Below are 18,597 nucleotides of genomic sequence, written 5' to 3'. Positions count from 1 at the left end.
ATGAGCATTGGTAGCATCCATTACCAAGCTTGAGGAAGAAAGGGAACAACAGGTCAAAGAGAGGACGGAGTGGGAGAAAGAGAAGGAAGATTGGAAGAAGGAGAAAAAGATTTGGGGACAGGAGAAGGAGGAGTGGAGGCAAGACATTAGGGGGAGAATGGGGTATAGGAGGGCCACTTATCTTGGCAAGGCTTAATTGAGGTGCTTAAGGAACTACCCAATGGGTGTGTGCCAAGTCACCCAAAATTTGTGAGAGGGAGAGTTCCCTCCAAAAGGGGGGGGGGGGGGGGGGGGGGGCACTTTTTAAATTTTTGGACCACCATAACTTTCACATACATGATCCAAATTGAGCGGAGAAGATAGATTTGGAATCTACTCATCAAGAGCTTTCCATAGATATGTTAAATGATACACTTTTTCCATATCAATTTCAAATTCCATTTTTGTTTGAATTTTCCCTCCAACTCAAGCTTATGCCTTAAGCATTTCCTTAAATTGCCAAGATAAGTGGCCCTCCTATATCCCATTCTCCCCCTAATGAAAGGAGGAGATAAGGAATTGGAGGAAGGAGATGGAAGTGATATTCCTCCAGGAGAAACAATGGGCGGAAGCCCTCAAGGCGAAGGTTTCTTCTCTACGAGAAAATCCCCCTAAAGGGGTGGAGGACGGGGAGATTTTACATTTGGACGACATTAAGGAAGGGCTGAAGAAAGAATGCTTGGAGGTGCTCCAAGATAAATTCCAATGCAAGATTCAAGCCAAAGAGAGTTGATGGATTGAGGTGGTAAAAAAGAACCTCAAGAAAGAGGTTAAAGATGAGGCATACAAGGAGGAGGCCCTCATTGTACACACCACGCTCAAAGAAAAAAAGATGAGACAAGCCCGGCGTCTCAATGTCAAAGTCACGGGCATTAAGAAAAAGCAAGGCTTTACTCACGAGACCAACGAGAAAGCTCTATGCAAGAGGCTTGGCTACAAGGAAGAGGAACCCCCCCATTCATTAAATCTTGAAGAGTGGGCAAGGATCCCACAAAACAGAGAGTCCTCATTCTACATTTTCCCTCCAAAGAAGTACAATCTACCTTTCTTCGCAAGAGGGTGATCTTGAGAGGCCTAGATGGGCCCCCTATCTACCTGGACGATGACCTCACACAAATGTAACAAGCCCATCGGCATGCATGCATGCCCAAAATACACCAAGCCCTCAAGGAAGGGAAAAGGGCTTCAAACAAAGATGGCCGAGTCATCATTGATGGCAAGGCAATAGCATAGGGACTTGCGGCCTATAGGACACATGTAGAGATACACCTTGCGGTTTGGAATTGCAATGGGGATCTATGGATACACTCAAAGAGGCTCAAAGAGGTGATGAGAGTAGTACCATGCTATTGTAGATACTACCACACATGTAGACGTTATCATGAGTGGTACCCTATATGTAGACGTTAATATTGTAGATGCTATTGTAGAAGGTAGACGCTACCATACACATAGACATTATCGTAGATGCTACCGTAGAAGGTAGATGCTATCATACACGTAGACATTATCGTAGATGCTATCGTAGATGCTACCGTAGAAGGTAGATGCTATCATACACGTAGATGTTAATTAGACATAATAAAACATTAATGAAATATCTCAGATATTGTTAAATAAAACAAAGCATCAAACAACATTAATAAATTACTAACAAAACATTGCAAAATGGATATTAGACGACAATAGATGAGCCAAAAATTTCTTGTATTAAAATGATCAGATCTGTACAAGCTCCAATACATTGGGTGAGGCGCATTTGCCACAAGTCATCTCAATCTATTTTTTGCTTCTAATTTTTCATCCATCTTACTTAAAACAAAAGCTATCAAGCTCAGTACATAAAAGCAAGAGTTCTTGGTGCAAAAATTGTAGTGGCCATTTGCTCTGCACATTTGTTGTAAAAGATTCATGGCCGGACCACAAAATAGTAATGTCCACAAGATTTGAGATACTCTCATCCCGCAAGTCTTGGTCCATCAGCAACCAATCTCCTTTGAGTAGCCTCCATCTTTTATACGTGTATCGCAAGCATAAGGCTTGTTAAGCTATAAAATACTTGCTAGACAACCACGACTTGTGGAGCTATAACTTGTCAAGCTATATGTATACTTTGTCTTCCTTATTCCTTTCCCTACTTTGATGTTATTTTTTTAATGAATACAAATTAAATGTGAGTCATCATGTGCACCATTAGATGATGGCTTGGATTTGACATGTAACGATAATAACTCCCATTGCAAATGTAATGTCTAGACATGTACATATCATAACATACATCAAGCTACCAATCGCAAATAAGTAAGGCACTTTTGCCATTTCAGCCTTTTTCACATCAAATTTTGGGCAATCATTTAGACATAATTTTTCATATGGAGGCAATAGAGTACTCAATGCCTTTCCCCCTCTATATTGAAATGTTTGAGAACTTTCTAAATGTAAGTTATTTGAGACAAGTAAAGCAACCATTTATCTCAATTTGGCACAATCCATATGCCTAAAATATGATTTGCATCACCCAAATCCTTTATGTCAAAATTATGATTCAACTTTGATTGCAAGGTGGCTAACTCATTGGTATTCTTATCGATGAGTGGCAAGTTGCATGTTATCCACATAAAGGATCAAAATTAGCAAGCTTTTATCTTTAGCTCACTTTATATAGAGGCAATGATCAATGTCACTTCTCCTATACCCTTGAGAAAGTATAAATGTATGGAACTTGTAGTACCATTCCCTTGGTGCCTGTTTAAGACCATAAAGACTCTTGTTTAGCTTGCACACCAAGTGCTCTTTGCCTTTCACAACAAACCCCTTTGGTTGCTGCATGTATATGTCCTCATGAAGATCACCATGTAAGAATGTTGTCTTAACATCTATTTAGACAAGTTCCATGTTGTAAGACTAGGAGACTCATAAGACTAGGATCCTCCTCCCTGCCACCCTTTATATAGACTAGGCTCGTAGTCCTAGCCCTAGATGGATCCCCTGTCCACACTTGTCCGAGTCTGGCCCTTGGCCATGGTCCTTGACTGCCCTAGTCTTAGGTCCTTAGCCATGGTCCTTCCATGACCCTTACGTTAGGCCCTTGGTCCCTTATCGTATGACCCTTATCCTCACATTATTCCCCCCTTGAAAAAGAGTTTTTGTCCTCAAAAACAAAAGTAGAGAATCTCTTCTTAAAAGTAAAAACATTCTCCCAAGTCGCCCCTTCCTCTAGACAATCTTTCCATTTAACCAGCATGTGATGACAAACGTTATGATGTATGTAAGTCATGAGAATCCATAAGTCTCTCTGGTTTATGTGGTAGAGTTGGAGATTCAATAAAATCAACAAGATATCTTAATCAATAATATTATCATTCTGAAGTAAGTGTTTTTGTAAACGACTTACATGAAATATTGGGTGAACATGAGAGTTTGCTGGAAGTTCTAATTTATATGCCAAAGAACCAACTTGCTTGAGTGTCTTAAATGGTCCACAAAACCTTGGCAATAATTTTGGAGTAGGTCATGTTTTCAAACTTTTTGAATGTTCAAGAACACGTTGTTAGGCATTTTTTCGATGCAGATATTAGAGCATGTGTATATACAATGCATGGCCATCATGAAATAAGACATGCCTATCTCCGAAGGTTTGAGGGTTTGTGGGCCCCACATGGTCCACGCTATGGTACTGCATGAGTTTTGCTTTCACATGTACAGTTTACTATGCTCTATGAGTAAGTGGCGTATAATTATGGGTAGCGTCATGAGGAAGTTGGAATAATGGCCGCCGAAGAGGAAAGGCAAGTGGATGGTAGTGGGTCCCACTACGCGTGCCATGGATGATGTGCACAGTGAGGTCACGGCCAATGTCCGGTATGTCAATTATGCAGAAAGGCCATCATTTGGGACAAGAGAGGGCCCACTCCATGTGATTTGGTGTTTGTGGCGTGACAAAGACGGAGCTTTGGGTAGCTTCTGGTGGAAGCTTTATGCATGTGCAGTGTGCGGTAGACACGTGGAAAGTATGACAGCTGGCGATCTTAACCGTGTGGGCTCTCTCGGAGTCCGATTTGGTCACTTAAGGTGCCCATGGAAAGCTACTTTCAAGTCCTAAGTGTGAAACCTGTTAGTGAGTGCAGAAAATTCCAGAGAGGACGTCAAAATAACCTGATAACAGAAGGAGGAGCCGCTACCCTATTTTGGGTGTGCTGGGAGCCTGTTTTGGCCCTAATCTGTGCATACGACCTCGGATTTGAGCAATTGAACAGCCTAATTGGGGGTTTTTGGCCGCTCTGGATGCATTGGTGCAGTTCAATTTGCCAAATTCATCATCTTTTTCCTGCTGTTCTACTGTGTAAGCTTCCTATGTGTGTTTGAAGCTGTAGCTCCATTCCTAGAGTGTCGTGGGTGATTCTAGCCTTTTGTAATTGCTCATTTGTTCCACGTGTGGTGGGCTGAGCCTATTGGGTTGAATCAATCAGAGAATTGGAAGGCGATCATCCTTCTTCCGTCACCTAATGATACCAAGCAAGTGCTCACCTTTATGCAAAAGGTGAAGTACATGGCAAGGTTTATTCCTCTGTCTTCACAATTGTTATACCCCTTTACAACAAATAGCAAAGCATGATCCTTTACAATGGAATGACAAGTGTGAAGAAGTGTTTCAATGTGTCAAAGAGGTGCTGGGAGGGTTGCCAGCCATGCAAGGCCCAGATTGGGAGCAATTTTTTTATGTGAATCCTTCAGTAGGGGAGGATGCCATTAGAGCCATGTTTTTGCAAAAGGGGAAGGGGAGTCAATACATGTGCCCAATCTATTGTGCTAGCAGGGTGAAGTCAATGGCAGAGAGGGCCTTATCAGAAGTAGAGTTGGTGATGGTGAGTGTGGTATTTGCCTACCGATTTTTTTGCCACTATTTGCTTCCACGGCCATTTGTATTCTTGACTAGTTACACATTCTGGTGTCAATATGTCTAAGGCAATGAAGAAGTGGGTAATTGAGCTACAAGAATTTGAGTTTTCTTTCTTGGTGGAAGACAGCACCCGAGCTACTTTGGCAGACTTGTTGACCTACAAGGAGATTCCTCTTCTTGTCAAGGAAGAGAGTGTTTGAAAGGTGGTGGAAAGTGTTCAAGAAATCAACAATGCCCATGTCTTCTCTTTTGATGGTTCCTATAGAAAGAGCCATGATGCAGCATCTGGTGGCATAGCTCTTTACGACTCGCAAGGGAAGCTAGTCTGTAAGAAGGGATTCAAGGTCGATGCCTATACCAATAATGAAGCAGAGTATAGTACATTAGAAGCAAGCTTACACATATGTTTGATACATGGTGTGAGAAGATTGTGTATAAGAGGAGATGCCCTTTTGGTTGTGAAGCAGGTCTTGGGAGTTTGGAAGAGCAAGAATACCTCATTGAAGGAGATGTGCTTCAAAATCAAGGGTTTGTTGAAGAAATTTGAGGCATGGAGCATCAGACACATTGAGCGAGCTCTCAACAAAGAAGCGCACAATGCAACCCAAGGCATGATTGGGGAGTTATTTGTAATGAAGGCCGATCAATTTATGTATCATGGTTGAGAAAACTTGGCAAAAGAGGAGGAGTTTTTATTGATGGGCCTTATTCCCCAATGATTAAGTCAAAGAAGTATAGTTTTGTACGCAGAGCCAATAGGTATAAGCTGATTGGCAATGTGTTATACATGCGTGGGGCTGATTTAGTCTTACGACAAGTGTCTTAGAAAGAAGAACTGTACAAGGTCTTGGAGGAGAATCACGAAGGAGCATGTGGTGGTCACTTTGCATTAAAGATCACCTTGCAAAAGATTTTGCATGAAGGGTATGTATGGCCAAGTGTGCAGAAGGATGTGCATCATTGGTGTACTTCTTGTAAAAAGTGCCAATTATTTGGAAAGAGAGTTTTGAAGCCGGAGTTACGATAGACCATTTTGGCTTTTGATACATTTGAGAAATGGGGTATTGATGCAATTGGTCCACTTCCTGTCACAAGTCGGGGAAAAAGCTACATTTTGACGACAATTGACTACCTTTCTAGATGGACAGAGGCTAAAGCCACAAAGCAGATCATTGCCAAGGATGTTGCCAAGTTTGTGTATGAAGATATCTGCTACAAGTTTTAGGGTCCCTCTAGAGCTGCTTTCTGATCAAGGGCCTGGTTTTAGAGCTGATTTGTTGGATTCCTATGTGACAAAATGAAGATCAATCACAGGCATACTACACCATATTACCCGCAGTGTAATGGTTTAAATGAGAGATTCATTGGGGAGCTAGTATAGATTCTTGCTAAGGTGACAGAGCATCAAGATAAGAATTGGGATTTGGAGCTTCCTAGTGCCTTGTGGGCTTATCAAATGTCAATGAAGACTAGCACAGGGTTCACTCCATTTCATTTAGTGTATGGTAAGGAGGCATTGTTACCTATGGAGGTTGAATTAAAAGTAGCCAAGTTGCTGGAGAAGTTAATGGGGGACTAAGGTGATGCCTTCAAAGAGAGGCTCTTATAATTGCAGGAGGTCTAATTAGATCAAGTCACTGCTTTGGAATACTATAAAAGAAGGCAAGATGAGGTGTTGGCTAGGGTAAACAGGAAAATCAAGCAAAAAGGCATTGAGAAAGGCGATTTGGTTCTGCGCTATAACAGTAAGCTTGATAAGACCTTCCAAAAGAAATTTCAGGTGAAGTGGGAGGGTCCCTTCAAAGTGGGAGAGTGCTTTTCTAATGGTACTTACCAACTGGCTGATTTGGATGGGATGTCACATGCCTCAAGGGTGAATGGTCTCCGTTTCAGGAAGTACCAAAGCTGAAAATCAAGTCACAAACATGGCTCTAATGATCGAGGTCATGAAAGTCAAAGAACCTGCAACATTGGAGGAGGCATTTGTGCAGCCTCAATGGTATACAACTATGAAGAATGAGATGGACAGCATTCAACAAAATGACACTTGGGATCTCGTGCCAGCTCCCAAAGGTCACCAAATCATTGGCACAAAGTGGGTTCGGAAAACAAAGTACAAATCCGATGGCTCACTCAAAAAGTGCAAGGCGTGCTTGGTAGCACAAGGTTACTCTTAGGTAGAGGGTTTTGACTTTGATGACTATTTTGCTCCCACAGCATGATTGTCCATTATACATGCTGTGATTGCTTTAACAACACATAATAAGTGGAAATTATATCAGATGGATGTAAAATTTGCATTTTTGAATGGGCACCTCAAGGAGGAGGTGTATGTGTCTCGGCCACTAGGGTTTGAGATGCCGCATTCATCAGAAGGTATGGTATGCCAATTAAAGAAGGCACACTATGGGCTGAAACAAGCTCCTAGAGCATGGTATCAAAGAATCGATATTTTTTTCAAAAATATCAAATTTTGTAAAAGTATTTCCGATGCAAAATTGTATGTCTATAAGCATGATGACAAATGTGCAATTGTCATTGTGTACGCTGATGATCTTATTCTCACAGGAGATGATGAAGAGACATTACAAAGACTCAAGAGCTACTCGAGTCTGAGTTTGAAATGACTAACCTAGGCCTTATGCATTGGTGCTTGGGCATAGAAGTCTATCAAAAGCAAGACAACATCTTCAAAGTATAACAAAAGTATGCTCGTGAGATTCTAAAGCATTCAGCATGGAGGACTGCAACACCGTGGTCACCCTAATGGATGTGAATGCAAAGCTCTCATCAGAAGATACATCAGCATTTGTGGATGAAAAGAAGTATAGGAAACTTGTTGGAAGTCTAATTTTTCTTTGTAATACCAGGCCTAATCTATGCTATGTTGTGGGTGCATTGAGTCAATTTTTCAATCAACCTCGACAAAATCATTGGCAAGCTGGAATGAGATTACTAAAGTACTTAAAAGGGACTTTTGAATATGGCATCACCTATGGTAAAGGAAAATCTTTGACAAGTTTTTGCGACTCAAATTGGGCAAGAGATAATGATTCCAAAAAATCAATTTTTGGATACTGCTTCACACTTGGATCGAGAGTTTTATCTTGGATCAATAAAAAGCAACCAACGATGGTGCAATCTTCTACTAAAGCTGAGTATAAAGCAGCATGCTTTGTAGCATGCGAGGTGGTGTGGCTAAGGAGGATTTTCTTTGATTTGAATTTTTGGCTTTGAGGTCCAACATTGCTGAAATGCAACAATCAAAGTTGCATTAACCCATTGTTTCATGCACGAACAAAGCATATTGAAGTCCAACACCATTATGTTTGAGAGCTGATTGAAAATGGGATGGTGGAATTATAATATATTCCCACCAAGGAGAACTGTGCAGATATGTTTACAAAAGCATTAACAAATGAGCAACTGCTGCAACACCTATCTCAACTAGGTGTTGGACCACCAAACAAATAGTTCATCTTTGGGTGAACATTCAAGGGGGGTGTTAGACGTAAATGATCACCTCTTGTTAGACGTAAATGATCACCTCTTGTCGATGATCATCCATCTTGAGCACTCAACATGTAAGGCCCCCAGATGAGGAGAGCCATGAGAGTGTCAAGCAGAGTCCCTAGCTATACTAGAAGACTGCAACTATGGTTTTGGATGAGGGAAGTCTTGTACATAAGTGTCAGTTGCCGATCACTAACAATGGCCAATAAAGTGATCGATCAAGTGGCCGGCCATGAGGCAACTAAAGGGGAAAGACTCCAACAACTTAGCATGGCAATTGTAGGCACTTAATTGATGAAATGATTCAACGTTTTATTTAGTAGGCGCCAGGTAATGATTGCCAACAGGCATTGATTGAGAGCACTTGCCAGGTAGCAATTGAGAAAGCAAAATTGTGCCAACAAAGAAGGCATAGCAAAATCGTGCCAATGCAAAGGCGTTTCAATCGCTTACACTCAAATGACTCAATGCTTGATAACACGATCGAGCAATCGCCTCTTTGTAACGCTTCTCTCACAACAGTGTGGTCTCTTTGTATCCTAGAGCATCTATTAAAAAGTACGCTCATCCTAGTGCTGCACAACATACACAGTTAGCCTCATCATCCTGCATCTATCTAGCAAGCCATAGAAGCTTGTCAGAGCACACGGCCTTGGATATTTGCTGTATCTATTTCTGTTGTAACGTTTTTTGTTTCAAATCAGCAATTTACATTTTTGTGTATCATCTCTCTCTCTACATCTCTTGCTCCCTCTGTTCTTACATCTCTAACAAAAATTATACATTAAAAGACTCAAAAGTTCAAAAAAATAGAGGATCTTACGAATTTGACACCCTAGCCTCTCAAAAAGAAAAAATGGCTACCACCCTCCAAGGAATCTCCCTCCCTCCCTCTCTCTCTCTCTCTCTCTCCCTACTCAAGTGCTCAAATTTTTGTCACATTGAAGCTTACCTTTGCAGAAGTTCAACCTTGATTAGTCTATAGATACCTTTTTCTTCCACCCACTTTGTGGACTCTCTATTGCAACCCTAATATCCTTTGAGAACCCCCATATCCTTAATTTTAAAGACAACATGCTAGCTCCAAAAATAAGTGGCCTCTCTCTCTCTCTCTCTCTCTCTATGTTAAGAGAAAACGGCTATTGATCGCCGAGTCCAATATCACTCTAACATAGAGCAGTCAACATAAAAAATGTCTTGCTTGGAAGTTGAACCCAAGAGGTAGTATAGAGACAACTAGGGTTGTCATGCCTAGCTCACCCCTTATGCCTTAGGTCAGAGAGCTCCGACCTCTTCTTCTGATTCACGAAAGTGAATCTACCTCAAGCTACACTCAATCAAAAGTCTCGTGCCTTCCTACAATGCTCATGAAACTCCCTAGGATCTATGTGTGCAATCTAATCCTCATTTAGTTGCCTAAATTCTCGATTAATCCTTATTTAGGCTCTAATCATAACTAGTGCCTATGTTGACAAAATTGTGAAATTAGTTGCTCTAACATGAAGTGCTAGAGGCCACTAAGCATCCTATAACATCTACTTTAAGAAGTCATGCACAAATCAAGGTACACAAGCAATTAAAGCACACATGATGTGAAACTTGAATCACGTGACAGATAGATTTATACACATGTGGTTGAAGGGCTCGATGAGAGCTATTCATTGCAATGATTAGAATACAAAATAGGCTTACAAATCTCGTGTAGCAAGAGCTCAAAATTGGAGGTGGCTACTCTTTTTCACGCTTTTGCAAAAATTGATTTTTAAAAAAGCCAAGCGCCTAACCTTATCAAAAGTTGTTTCAAACCCCACTTACAAATTTTAAGTGGGCGGTCGGGCATTACCCATTAGGCTTATATTAAAATATAATTTGGAAGCATTGAGCTCCGTTTAGGCTAGCTTATGACTAATTTTACAAAGTGTTGCGGGTTTTTACCCGGTACAAAAATAATCCCAAAAAAATAAATTTTCCCCGCCGCTTTCTCGTGGTCAGCTTCTCCCTTGGCTGCTCTGCTTCTTAGCTGGCTTTAGCATCTTTTGTGGTGGCTTTGCCTTGCTATTTACCGTGTAAACATTCCCCCCCTCCTATTTCAAACATGTCCTTGTGTTTGTCGTGTTTGTTCTTGGTGTATAAGAGCTTGCCGGTATTCCATAAGACATTGTTTTTCTTCTAAGTTTTCAATGACGCTTGGTAGGGGTGTTTTGGCCTCTTGCGTTTGGTAAGCCAAGTATCTTCAATATGGTTTATCTGTGAAAAGGCTAAAGATATCTGACTGGTGTTCGAAGTAGCCTATTACAAAAGCTTTTTCAAAAGTCACCAAGAAGTGGGCGGGTAGATAATGTAGTCGTGTGAAACCACACTCTTTGTTGGCATGTATTGGAGGTCCCAAATCAGTCTTCCAGGTCCTTCCAAGAACCTGTCAAAAGGATGACTTGCCTTAACCATATGGCTGAAGGCAATCATGGCTGTGAGTAGCATCTCATGGATTTTAACCATCATCCTGCAGGCTAAATCGGGGACGTCTTTGATGGTTTTGGTGAAGCTGTCCAAGGTTTCCAAAACATATGACAATGTGGGATTTGTACCTTGGGCAAGGGATGGTAGTAGCGGATAGTTCAAGTAAAGTGGGTGAGTCTATTGAAACCTTTTAAAGCTATCCCATGTTCTTCTTTGACGGATGGGACAGTAGGTGGGATCCATTTGAAGGGCCACGAGGGCTCTCATATAGTGTGCTTGATCCCCCGGCCTCTTTTCAAACCATCTGTCATGTAGGCCTCCATTAAAAAGGTTGCATATTAGAGCTCAAGCACTCTGCAGATGGTGAAGGTTGACATGTGTACAAGGCATCACAACTCAAGCTTCCAAAGGATAAAAAAAGTCGATATCCAACAAATTGTAAGTTGCTCCATCCATAAGCTAAACCTTGTACTCTGTTATTTGGGGTTTGGATGCAAAGTTTTGCGCTTGGGATTAAGTATACACTAACCCTTATCTTTCTTTTCATACATCGTCTGTAGACAACTTCTCGTCAAATTTTGTAGGGTGAGAGCTTGTGGAAGCACTCATTGGTACCTTTGAAGCACTGCACAGAGACTTCGGGAAATTAATATATGCAGGTCTATCACCAGCAGAGCTTCTAGAGCAAGATATATTCTTCTACGATGACAAGACCTACATTGTGCTGACCTCAATAAATGGATGGGAAAATGTTGCCAAACCAACACTTTCTAGCCCCAAATGGCAGATCTTTGACACATTATCTCTTGCCCTCACTTGCCGAAGGGTAACATGTGATATTCAAATTGCCATGAAGTGCACTTATGGATCCCATAGGGCTAGCATTGCTATGTTTTTACCTCTAAACATGTTTGTGCGTCTATTTTATACATGGAAGGTACATCAAACTCCGATAATGTGGATTGCTAAAGGCAAGAGTTCCGGAACTTAGTCAATTTCTACCACCACTCAAATAGAATTTGAAGGTGGTGCAGCATAATGGCAACACAATAAGGTGTTGCGTAGTTGAAGAGAGGGTTATGGTATGCTACCACATTGGCAAGTAATAAGTTCTCATCACCTTTCCATATAGACGTTGGAAACGAAGCGCCGATCAATGGGAGCGACTTAACAAATATAAAGCAAGTGGAGTTACATGTGTGCATGCAAGGTGATGAAGTGCATGACCTTGTCGTTAATGAAAATTGGTTGCTAGCAAACTTACATGAGTACTTGGTGCTACGCTTAGGATTAAAGGGAGACTACACCTTTGTAATGGATAACAATTTGGTTTACAAACGCAAAGAGAGCTCTATATTTTGTAGAGAAATTAACTTCCCACAATGTATATTTATCAAGCCAAAGTAGCCATTTCTCATTATCCTTTTGCAATGTAGCCATTTTTGGCAAAATAAATGTTGACTTTTGTATTTTGATGCTCAGTCTCTAAACCTTACTTTCACTATGTGTTTAAATCACATATCAAAGTGGCGATCAAATTCTAAAAAGTTAGCTTTTTTGCACTAATTTAAGTTTAGCTCTACAATTATATAAGTCACTTTTGGGTCATTTCTCTCGTGCAACTTATTGTGCTCTTGCTTTGTACACTCAACTTGTGGTACAAATGGATTCCAAAACATCATGCTTGCTAGAGAAGTTCCAAGTTGTAGGCCTTGCCCCAGCCATCTACAATCCCATCTTCCAATGTTATATAGATCTTAGCACGATGCTCCACATGCATCTTGAGGCCTTTGATGAAATTCTACAGTACATGGGAGCCATATGCCATCCATCTCATAGATTTTCCCGCAATGTGGGTGCCCCTAGATTACATCAAGTTCATCTTCAAGGGGAACAAGAATTGTCTCAAACGCCTCAAGCGATATGTAATAGGGCTCACAATCTCACAATATCATGAGATTAAAAATACAATTAACATTGATTTAGCTTACGACAATGGATTACTAAGTTGGGACATGAAAATATGCTTCTTACTACAAGAGGGGAGAGCATCATGGCCAAGCAAGAAGGAAAAAGCAAAGGTGGAGGATGCTGCATTTGTTCAAGAGCAAGACAAAGAAATTGAGGAGATCTTTAATTGAGGATGAAGAAGCCTCCATGGCACTCATCCTACTTCAATCAAAGCCCACATCGGAGGAAGTTGAAGGAACACTTGAAGGAGATGAAGCCCTTTGGAGCGTGCTGACTCTGATGTACGACTACTCCTTCCCGTGGTAGTTGATGGATGCAAGTTTTTATTTTTGGATGATGTGTGCAAGAGCATAGGCCTCAGGGAGGATGAGGCACTATCTTCCTTGGCTGAATTATGACTATGGAAGAGGAGGCAAAGGGATCACAAAGCAAGACTTTACACAAACTCCCATCCGCATTGAACTTCAACTTATTACAGGCAATGAGATGAGGATAATTGAGGAAAGTGTGCACTTGTGGCAATCAAAGTTGCGGAGAAGGAATATAGCTTAGTGCCCAAGTCAGCATTCCACCCACACCAAGAGATGAAATTAAGCGGCACACATAATCATGGCAAGAGCATAAATATTCGCATTGCCCATATAGTAGAGGCCGATGAGAGCACACCTTGGTAAGTAAAATAGCCTGCACACTACAAATAATTAGTTGCTAGTTTGAAAGTATCTTATTGTGGTTTTGTTGTTTATAAACTACTATTTAAATTGACACCTTTCCAAGTTGGAAAGGTGAAGTACAAGAGCACTCTAATGGTCAAGACTTGTCCCTATGGCACTATCTCCGATGCTTCAATGCGCAAGTACTCCATGTGCTCCATTTGGAGTATGACAAGGAAGTAGTTGGGGAGCTTGCAGTATGCAAAGCACTTAGAGCCAGCCTGTGCAATGACCCCCTCACCCTAAATGCCAACAAGTGTATCTTAGTAAGCTTCAAAGCTGTATTATATACCTTTGCAAAAAAATTTGAGGGTCATGTGTTATCCAAGTGCCCCCTATCTTTGTCTATGGGTGTAGAAGAACCTAGAGCCATAGTAGATAAGATTAGAGAGGACAATGTTCTTATTGATGCCAGTGCAGAGGCCATTTATGCCCTTCTCAACAATATATAATCAAATCTTAATGAAATCCTTTTGCATTTTTTGTCTTAATATTGTAATTTATTGATTTTGTCTTGACATGTTTGTAAGTTTAAAGTAAATTGAAATGTTTGGGTGAAGTGAAGGCCTAAATCATTACAAAATGCCTACATTGAGTGCTGCAAGCCCGAGGATACGTGATTGAGCCAAAATGTCCCAAGGCTGCCATGAAGCGACCAAGGCCAATTTGACCAAGGGCACGACTCATGCCAATTCGACTTGGTCAAACTAGCCTGGGTCGCGCTATGGCGGCCCTAGGCCATTTTGGCTTGACCGTGCATCCTTGGGCCATTTTGGCTTGACCATGCATCCTCGGGCCCTTGGCACTCAATGTAGGCATTTTGTGATGATTTAGGCCTTTAAAATTTGCCAAAGTATTAAGGAGGACCAATAGGCACCCCAAAGGAGGACCAATAGGCACCCCAAAGTATCAAGGAGGACCAATAGGCACCCCAAAGGATCAGTAGGCACCGCATCATCCGGACCCTTGCCCCCCAGGTGCCGCACTTTAAGACACACAAACCTCATCACTTAAGACATAAATTAAATAATAAAAATACATTACAAAAAATTACTTCAAGATAGCATAAGTGTATCCAAAAATTGTATTTATACATATCCTTGCTCACCACACTTAAAGCACTTGGTGTCTTTACAATAATGCTCTACCTCTTTGAGTGAAAGCTTAGTCTTACCTTTGTAGCCCTTTTCTTTCACCTTTTCTTTGTTGTTGCCTTGAGCCTTGGACAAGTTTTTCATAGCATTAGACTTCCATTTTGGCTTGTTATGCTCCTTGGCTTCCTACTCTACTCCCTTGTTGGAAGTGGATCTGCAAGGTGACCATCATATGGTGTATGATTGTGGAGATAGTCTTGGGTCTTTGTGGATTGACATACACACTCATCTCCTTGGATAGGCTGGCACAAAATTATTTCTTTTGTTTTGCAAAGTCTACCCTCTTATAGATAGTGTCTTTGAGATGTAACTCCCAAAACTTATCCATGTACTTTTGTATAGACTCATATGGTGCCATCTTTAAGCTTTGATATTCTGCAGGGACTTTGTCTTTGGCATCACTTGAGAGGAATTGCTTCATGATAGCAATATTCATTACCTCTTAGGTAAAGAAAGAGATGTTCTTTACTCCCTCTTTGAACTTTCTTCAATTGTGTGACCTTTTCCATGCCGCATAGCTCCTTTGCCTCTCCCCTTTGATGAAGAGTTGCTACTCTCATCATGGGAAGATGGAGGCGGTGAAGAAGAAAAAGAAGACAGAGAGGACAATGACCCTCCGAGTCCTCATTCTTTGGCTTTCTTCCTTCTTAGAATTGGATTGGGAGGGAGCGCATAGCAATCTCTTTGGACTCCAAAATTGTTTAACCCATGGCTTTCTAGGTACCGCATTGCTGTCTGAGGTGGTGGGAGTATCACTTCCATGCCTCTGCTTTGATAGCTGTCGATACACCCCCCCCCCCCCCCCCGCCAACTCGTCCCACCAGCAGAGCAGGACATTTCCTGTTGGCTCATGCTTATTTGGGCTAGTTTTGCTCCTCTTTGTTTTTCCCCCCCACCCCCCCAAAAAAAAACCAGCTTGTCCATCTATTGGCGTTCCTTGCATTCACTCACATGCACTCTCATGTGTCCTAGTAGGTCTAGTCTTTGTACCTTGTACAATGTCCCATAAACCTTTCTTTTGAAATCACAACTTCATTGTATGTTTCCAATGGGCAAAATTGGTCCCATCAAGCTTGTCTGCCTTGTTTTGGCATGGAGGGGCCATACTGTTACAAGATTGCTTTCCTAGATGGGCAAGATAAAGTCTCCCTCTGCAGATGAAGCCTCCAAAGAAGGATGTAGAGTTAGGGTTACCTCCGCTGTTGAGAAAGCTTTCAGACTCTCTCCAAGGCAAGCGTTCCTCCAAAATTTCGAAGGGAATCAAATGCAAATCTTGCTCCTTCCTCCCTGGGTCCTCCTTGTCCTACTCCACCAACTGCATCCTTGCTCCACCAACTCCAAGATGCGGTGTGCTACTGCTCTGATACCTTGTCAAAGTGACACCAACAGAAGAGTGTGTGGAGGTAGAGAGAGAGAGTGAAAATGAAGGAGAGTGTAGAGAGAGAGTAGGTTCCTAGAGAGAGGAGAGAGAGTAGGAAACGATCACTATGAAGAGCAATCCAACATGGAATGATGATACAACTAAGGGGGGGGGGGACTACTTAAGTACACCTAGAGAGAGAGGGGTCGGCTCAAGTCGTGTCTAGAGAGAGAAAAGTCGTGGGGAATATATATTCTAGAGAGAGGTAGGTGAAGCCCAGGGGTCACATGGACCGGCACTTGTATCACTAGTAGAACAAAATGATTTCTCCATGGACTATATCTAAGAGAAGCACTAGATATGCAGGTGCCCAACGTACAATGAGATTAGAGGTTGCTTCCATTGTCTTGTTAGAGGTGGATTTGGGCCCTTCTCTGGGTCGTGAAACGGATCAGAGGTGCCTTGGACTAGTTTTAGTGCAGATATGCAGGCTACGAGACGACTTTGAGGACCACAGTTTCAGTGTAGAGAGGACCTATTCAGAGACAGCTTACCGACTACTTCGTTTGATGAGTTTAGGGGCAGCTACTAGAGCATACTCTTTAGGTTTCACCACAGCATGCTCGGCCAGCTTAGACACGAGGCATTTTTTTTTGGACAGAACAGCTATGCTTAGTGGATTGAGGCTACCAAGGTGGACTACGCCTTCCGGCGCTGCATGTATTGGATACAGGATATTTTTGCACGAGATGGAGAGCGGCACCCAAGATACTCAAGTTGAGGTGTCTGACTTTATCTTACATCGACCTACGAGAGAGTCATGGGATCACATGCCTATGTACTTGAAGATTCATGTGTTCTTTTTAGATTCATGTGTTTTTTTTGGCAGGCCTCATCTTCTGTGATGAGACCAGTTTGTATCTCTTTGGGTTTGTATCTTCTTAGAAACTCTATATCTGATTATTGGATGCACCTTTGGTCTCATAGGTCACACTTTATTTCATTTCTCTCTTGTTGCTTCCGCTTGTGCCACTGCCACATGGTATCAATGTAGGCTTCCTAACCTAGTGCCATTTCTTTTGGAGGTTTGCCACCCTTGTGCGCTGGAAGTTCTCTCTAATTGTGGTGCATGGTGCTCTGTCCTCTCTCCTCTGCTTCTGCATGCCACCTCCACATGGTATCATGGGAGTTGTTTCCTAGCCTAGACCACCATCAGTGCCAATAAATTTAATGTAGGCCTCTTGGAAATCCATACAAGAAAGTGTCATTTCTTCTCAAGGTCCACCTCATCCTTATGCCTCTTTTTGACGCTGTTTTCTCCTTTGCTGTTTCTCATGAGGTGAGCTATCGAGTCTTGGACTTTGAATCTTGACAATGGTGCGAGGACAAATTGTCGTGATTGTTTTTCTTTCTTCTCTGATTGCTTGCTAGGGGGAGACCATCCTATTATCACAATCCTACGTGTTGGGACCATTCCCTCGACGAGATGGTTTTTGATGACATTCTATATGCTCCAGAGTTGGGTGTCAATCCCTCGTCTCTCAGTAGTCTTACCGAGCATGGTGCAAAGGTAAAGTTTGATACTGACCCTTATGCTATTGATTGAGCTTTTGGGACTTCCCTGGCTCGTGTTGTGCAGGAAGGTGGGCCTATACAAGTGCCTTGATTATGCAGAATACGTTAGACTCCTAGTGGCATGCAGGCTCGGTTGCATGAGTCATGGACTTTGTAGCAGACACATAGGAGAGGTATGGTTGATGGTTTACTGGCCCTTGGTCCCTCGGTTGGAGTGTATCAATCAGGTCTTCACGGCATGCAGGCTCGGTTGCTTGAGTCACGTGACTTTGTAGCAGACACATTAGAGAGGTATGGTTGATGGTTTACTGGCCCTTGGTCCCTCGGTTGGAGTGTATCAATCAGGTCTTCATGGCAAGCAACACGAAGTATGTCTTTTCCTAAGGAGGCATCACACAGATCTACATACCATTTTCATTCTTGTGCGGTTCAATGTTGCATCTTCTTTGATTGGAGCTCAAGGCATGATATTATTTATAGTACATAACCACTTGGTATGGTTGGGCTTTTTTTTAAAAGTTAAAAGATCAGTCTTACTTCAGGCATTATGACCACTCGGTATAATACTTTTGAGAGGTACTTAAAAGATCTTGGCATCGACGTCAACTTACTACAAAACAACTTAGATTTTGGATCTCAAACTGGGGTTGCCGCATCTTAGAATGGCATTCCTTAGATGGTGTGAGATTCTAGATTTTGCATTGCTTTTCTGTAGGAAGCAATTGTTCAAAAACTAGTCTTGAGAAGCAATGGTCCTAAAGAATCACAGAGGGAGAGGCTTTGATATTGAGGGCACTGCTAAGAGAGGACTGTCCGTCTTGTTTTGTTCCTTCTATTTTATGGCTGGCATTAGGAAAGATTTTGTGAGGACATTGATAACTGTTTTGTCTAATCTGCCATATGCTTGTGAGTTTG

General features: G+C 41.9%; 1 pseudogene; it reads left to right on the top strand.

Annotated features, from left to right (window-relative positions):
- Nucleotides 1-571: 571 nt before the first annotated feature.
- LOC147636580 (uncharacterized) lies at nt 572-1,272 on the top strand (annotated as a pseudogene).
- The last annotated feature ends 17,325 nt before the right edge of the window (nt 1,273-18,597 follow it).

Source organism: Cibotium barometz, chromosome 7 (genome assembly GCF_041138505.1).
Source record: "Cibotium barometz isolate CiBa-2024 chromosome 7, ASM4113850v1, whole genome shotgun sequence".
Lineage (NCBI taxonomy): Eukaryota > Viridiplantae > Streptophyta > Polypodiopsida > Cyatheales > Cibotiaceae > Cibotium > Cibotium barometz.
This window is presented reverse-complemented; position numbering and strand designations above follow the sequence as displayed.